Here is a 6,838-nt window from a genome sequence, read left to right on the forward strand (position 1 = left end):
ACTCGCTAAATATAGCGACAAAGTCACTAAGTTGGCAACACTGGTTCCAACAGATCTTTCATCATAAATAAAACAAAAACAAACTTGAAATTTGTGGTTTAGCTGTGTCAATAATCTCTACGTGTCAAACAAGTCGTTTCATCAGTATGAAACTTTCTGTCCAGTGATTGGTTCCAACTGGACCCAGTTACATTTATTTTCAAAAACGGATTTAATCCTGCAAGCTAATCATTCCCTTCCAGCATGACACAAACAGGTACTTAACATCTCTGTGCTCCACGTCTGTGCATTTTGGGTATTAAAACTTGGAAATCAACATGTCAGCACATGTGAGGGATGATGGAAACCTTGATGTGCGGGGAAGAAGCAGCAGCAGTGTGCTCCAGCGCTAATACTCGCAATCTGAGCCACATGACTGCCACAACAGGCTCCCGTATAATTCTTCTCATGCAGTCAAAAGCACTCCTAATATCCACAGGAATCTAAATGTGTTCATCAGTAGCAATCACCAGCCCCCTCTACAAAACACGCCTGATGATCTATGCTGATGATGTTTTCTAGTGCTTCATAACGCCCACATAGCCCATGGATGTGCCATGCCAGGGGGCCATAATAATGAGGTGATAACAACCCACATGTTTGTTAGAGCTGATGCTGCAGGTTGGCAAAGTCACAGCGAGCTCCACATCTACTCACACCTGTCTAGGCTCTCTGCCCCGACATGAGGGACACGAGGAGCAGCTGCTACAGGAAAGCGTATTCTTTACTGACGTTACTGTACTGATGCTGAAAGCACATCACTGCTTTCAGAGCTGTAACCTATGTGAAGTTATACCTTTAAATAAAACCGGTGTTGTTTTGTTAGCTTGGGATTGATTAGGAAGTCTTTTATTCATGCAAAGGGAGTGTCTGTCAACCAAGTCACTAGCAGAACCGTGACGATTACGATTGGGTTTTCTTTTAGCCATGTATACAGTCTTATACATTTTTGCATTAGTTTTCTGCTATGAGATGGCTAGTAGCCAAACCCTAACCCTACACGGGCCACCACCAGGGGGCAAGAAGCTGAAACATGATGCCAAAGTGGAAGTGGCAAAAACTATAATTAAGGCTGCTTCCAAAGTCAAACTCTGTAGACTCCAGTGTTAAAAAAAATGTCTATAGCACTCAAAAATGTATTTACAAAAAATAGTCTCAACCGCCACAAAAAACCTGAGTGGGCTTGTTGTTTTACCCATTTTTGTGGCTCACATTGACAGTTATCAGGACACTGGCAAACAAACTGGTAGAGCTAAGGTTGGATTTTAGCCTTATTTATAAGACGGTACCTTTAAAATGAAGACTTCTACACACACACACACACACACACACACACACACACACACACACACACATATATATATATGACTCAGGACAACAGAAAGCGTTTATAGTTTTCTTTTTGAGTCCATTTTAGAATCAGTCTACAGTCGAGCAGGAACGAATTAAGCACCAATCATGAAACAACTAGAGCACAGTCCCACGAGGCTGTTGTCTGCATCAAAGTAAAAGGGCTAGTTTTGCAGCTGATGATCTCAGATTGTTGTTCCAAGTGTCTGACAACATTATAGAAGAGATCCCTAGAGAGATACATCTCACATCAAACAGAAGCCTCACTCTGATATCTTGCTGGAGGAGCGTTTTTGCAGGAAGACAACAGGGTAAACATGACAGAGAGGAGAACAGGGAGTGGATCTTACTGGGACCTGAATGATTTAAGAAACAAATAATAGCACATTGTTTAATTGTGGCTACAAAATGATGCAGCACAGTGGGGGGAAGTTGCACTGACTACCTTTAGGAGATGCACTGAAGTTGGGGGTAGTGACACTCCTCACCGTGCTGCATAAACTGTGGAGTTTGGAACAACTTTGAATGGGATGATACTGAAAACAAGCAGAAAAAATCCAACTTTAGATTCAGTTTCCCTCGGGAGAAATGCCTAATTAAAAGCAAAGTGCTCTCAGGAAGGCCAAATAAAGCCTGTGTTTGAGTTCTTTCATGATTTTGTTGAACTTCCTGCTAAACATGAAGGTATAACAGGATGAAATCACAAACAATCACTCAGAAAATAAAACCCTGAACATGTTTGTGTAGATTTTATTTAAGCACTGCTGCACATACAAACTGTATTTCATAAAGAAACAGCTCCACATATTTTTGCTAAATAGTAATCACTCAAAGCCCAAAAGAGGGAATTTAGGATCCAGGTTGAACAAAAAAGAACTTTAATCCTCTGTTTAAACCCCTTTAAATCTTTCCATTCCTTTAAAATAACACGTCGCTGTTACCAAGACAAAAAACTTCCTTTATTCTTTATCATCCACTTCACTTAAGCTTCACAAGACAACAAATATATTCAGACTTTTCCACTGATGAATACTGAGGTGCATCTTCCATTGCAGAGGACAGAATAAAATAGTCAGAATGTCAGAAACTGATCTGAGAATGCCGAGGTGTTTAAAAATGAGAATTTCATCGTTTTCAAGTAACATAATTTAGAAATGTGTCTGCTGTGTGAGGTTTGCGCAGCCAAAATATGAGGTAGTTGTTATAGTGGATGCTAATGAGCCACTCAGCTGTTTCACAGCTGATCAGCTTGTTAAGTCTTGAAAAAACGACCCTGTTTCCAGGTCCAAGCGTCTGCTGCACTGGATCAGGCACTCATCCTTTTAACGTGCTGCATTGCTTCATCGCATGTTTTGCTAGACATGAGACCCCAAAAACTATTCAGCTGTCATGTTAGGCTTCTGTTGGTCTTTCATGTCTATCATAGTTTGTATGAACTCATCGTATGACCCACACACCAAATATTTAATGCTTACTCTCAGGTTAGTTAGGATCAGGACTTTTTCACAGCAAGTAATCCACAAACCGCACTGCAGCATACTGAAAGCTGTCCTTGTGTTGAGACTGGGGTTATCTCTGCCACGACTGCTCGGCTGAGGTTTTGTGCATCGTCTCCTGCTGTCATGTGATGGCATTTGTCTCTGCTGACACGGGAATCTCAGAATGTACTTTTATCGAGAGCAATTAAACTCTCCTCCAACATCATGCCTGCAATAATATATTTATGTTAGCCTGCTGATAGCTCTGTAAGTAACATGTCATCAAAACTTTGCTCTTTGATAAAGCTTAGGACTGGATCAGGTGACCCTGAACCTTTTCTGCATAAAAGCCTCGGCTGCTGGGTTTCCATGATGCACTGAGTGTTTCTTAGTGTTTCTTAGTGTGTTTATACACACTTTAAACATTTATAATTAAACTTGTTTTTACCTGTTGAAAGGGAGTTTTTCCTCCCCACTGTCACCAAAAGCTTCCTGATAGGAGGGCGTGTGATCGTTGGGCTTTTCTCTCAGTTATTGTAGGGTCTTTACCTTACTGTATAAGTGCCTTGACGCAAAAGTCTTTGTTACCATTTAAATAAAAGTGAATTCATTTAAAGTATGTGTGCTTAATATGTCTGGACATTAAACTACCATAGTACCTGAGGGAACAGCTGACTGATCGCTGAAGGTTGAATTGTCCCTTCTGCTTTTGCAAACTGAGCATTTGGACCCAGAAATGGTAAACAGTCACTCTTGAAAATGAGATTTAACTGCATTAATAAAGGTGAAATGTGGAAAAAAAGAATTAAAAATAATTTAGTAAAGTGAACTTTAAAGCACTTAATTCAAACATACTTCCAATGCTGATATACAAACACGATGTCATTAGTTACCAGGAACAGATGAACCAAAAGCAGGACACTGGCTCAACATAGTAAATTCAGCCTTTGTTAGACCAATAGCAAAAATTCAGGCAGATGAACAAAGGTGCAAACAACACAGACTAGGATAAATAAATCATAATTTAAAAGTGTCACAATAAGAAAACACAAGAGCAGGAATAATGAAAGAGTAAAGGGTTAACAGCAGGTGGAAAACAATCACAGAGGAGGTTAAAGGCACAAAGCAAATTGCTAATAGACACAAAAGAAAATTAACATTCAAAGTAAAAAGGAAGTAACCATAGACTGTGCATGATAACCACCATGTATTAACAAAGTGAGACACAAAGAACTGAAACTACTGCAGTGAATAAAAACGTGACAAGTAAACAGAACAACAAGAATAACCATAAAGCTAAAATACCCAGAAACTCACACACAAGAAACAAAAACACTTATAACTAAACAATAAAATCAAAAGAGGGACAGACCTCAAAAACATAAAAAGAATAAAAAGGAAATATAATCCAGAAGTGATAAATCATGAAGATCTCAGGTAATTTCAGATGAAAGAACTCAGGCTAACGCTGCTCTGAAACGAACACGTGAAGCATCAACGTATCAAACTAATATTCCGAACCACACTTTGTTTTTCTTCTCGTGAGAATGATCTAATTACTTGTGGGTGAAATCTGATGAAAAATTGAACTGAACTGTCTTACAGAAATGAATTAGAATTTTCTTTAGATCCTGTGTTGTCTCGATGTGTTTTGTCAGTGTACACTTAGCTTCACAGTGACATATGCTAAATGTAAAGTCCTGGTCTTCTGCTTTTTCCATTACTTATCAGCCATAAACATAGACAGGAGATATATAGCCTATTTAGTCTTTTGATTGGGACATCATCTATGCTTTGAGGAGACGTGTTCCCTGTCAGGGTGAGATACCTAAACTAATTGATCAACGGAAAGTGCACAGGATGAGAAAGAGCTTGTAAAGTCAAAGTAACTCTCTGTGAGTGGATGTGGTTGGGATTTAGAGGAGGCAGAGATGGGAGATGCTGTCTTTGATCTCTGATCAAGGCAATGTATTCATCAACTTCTGAAGGTGGTGCAGCACTCAAAAGTTTACTTCCCACTTCTGTTTGTGCTCTTCGATCATCCATCAACACAAGAACGTGCCTATATGAGGCTCATGCAGTATATTTATTTGATTCATGGTTTATGTCTCCCTTTGATGTCAGTGAATCCTAACAAACTGAATCAGCATCACTCAGACGGAGCTTTGTTTACATTTTTACTGTAAACTGGAATCAGTTAACTCCAAAAGTATATCCACACGTGCCAAGAAAGAACTCATTGTGGTCTCAGCCATTACATCCTGGTAATTAATCAAATAATTATTGCTATGCTGATAAGATCTTTATAGAGAGCTCTGACGACTACTGTGTGGTTGTGACTGACAATCCGCTCGTCCCTACCAGGACCCGCACAGGCTTTACAAACCACAAAACCAAAGTTTAATATAAAAGCAGAAAAACATTTATGTTGAAAATGCATCAACGCTGAATAGTGAATAATTGCAATAACTATACAACTAAAAAGAGTAAAGGTAATAGATCAAATGTTTCAGTTACACTTGCTAAGCATTTAATTTCTCTGGGGGCAGCCGCTCCTTTTGTGGACTTTTGTCGACACTATAACACACTTTGAATGACAGACCGCTCATTTTCATAATTAAGCAGAAATTGATTTAAAAAAAATGTAAAAACACAGAAATTTAGGAAATAAATAGATGGGTGGGCTGCAGAGGAGAACCCAGTACTGGCATACATAAACAGAGACATAAACTGAGACATAAACAGAGACATAAACAGAGACATAAACACTCAATATAAGTCAGATATTATGCAGAACATTTACAAATATTTACTAATCTTGCTGCATTTCATACCATGTTCATTTTTTACTGATATTTAATATTTCATTTGTTGCTGGCTTTTTATCATTATTATCATCTCAGTCTTACAAAAATGCAAACTGTCTTCTAAGCCTGATGTAGCATAAATAGCAATGAGCCCATGTGTGGGCCAGTCTGTAAGCTCTGACTGAGCTCTGAGTTCTGAGTTTTCCCCTGTGCTCCGTATTTTGTCCTGGCTCTGAATGTAGCAGATGGCACCAACAATGGGCTTTAAACCGACCCAAATGAAACCAGCAGGTAGTGTCACACCTTGTAACTTCCATCTTTATAAATACTGTCAGGTACACTCCTCCTTCAAACACCAGCTCTCCAGTCATAGTTTCCGGTGGCACTGCTGTTTGTGTCGTCTTCTTACAATTCAACAACTTTGCAGAAGCTGACAGGAATAAAAAGCTCCTCTTTGCTCATTTCCACCAGTCAAAAACATCAGTTAGCTGTTGTATCGAACACTTCCATCTCTTTTACAGAGAATCCCGTTATGATATAAAGGTGGATCGAGCGTATGTTTGAGCATAACTAATAATAATGTCAGTAAAATAACATGAGAGCTGCTTCGTTTCTTCATAGTATTTGGGATTTTTGTTTACTGCTGGTCCAAACTAACTGGACAAGGACAGAAAACCTTTCTTTCCCAATCTGAAGCAGCTGAGAGAACCCAGACAGGGTCATTGTCCCCATGTTGGTCACATCGCCTCTTGTGATCTGTCGTGGCCGATGTGTCTAACGAGGCAGCCGGCTGAGGGCAGACAGGTAAGAGGAGTGAGCAGCGTGACCAGGAGGCCGACTCCTGTCAAATTAATGTCCTCCACTACGAGCCGCTCGATAAACTTTCCCAACAGCACCTGATGAAGGATGTCTTCCTACTGTTCTCATCGATCTCCCGCTCCAATACAAAACTCATCTTGTTGTTCTAATGTGACACAGCTCAGCCCACCTCCTGGCATGCTCAACCAATCACAAATAGATTTCTGTTTCCATTTCCTGCCTTATATTTAAAACCATTTTTATATCGGATTTACTTATTATGAGTTTGCTTACTGTTGTTATTGCTTTATTTAGCTTATTTATCAGTGATGCTTTGTGCAACATTGTGCCAAGATTTATAGTGTG

At 39.5% G+C, this 6,838-nt stretch overlaps 1 long non-coding RNA gene across 2 annotated transcripts in view; it reads right to left on the reverse strand.

Moving 5' to 3' along the window:
• The window catches only part of LOC102196923 (uncharacterized), a 138,096-nt gene that overhangs the window by 78,864 nt on the left and 52,394 nt on the right, over positions 1-6,838 (reverse strand). Inside the window, exon 3 of one of the 2 annotated variants that reach the window (XR_311784.1) lies at positions 1,835-1,925. The exons of the other annotated variant lie outside the window; for it this stretch is intronic. This is a non-coding gene — a long non-coding RNA (uncharacterized LOC102196923). The remainder of the gene's footprint in view (positions 1-1,834; positions 1,926-6,838) is intronic. 2 annotated transcript variants of the gene reach the window in all.

Source organism: Pundamilia nyererei, unplaced genomic scaffold (assembly GCF_000239375.1).
Source record: "Pundamilia nyererei isolate P.nyererei 1_Seehausen unplaced genomic scaffold, PunNye1.0 scaffold00061, whole genome shotgun sequence".
Lineage (NCBI taxonomy): Eukaryota > Metazoa > Chordata > Actinopteri > Cichliformes > Cichlidae > Pundamilia > Pundamilia nyererei.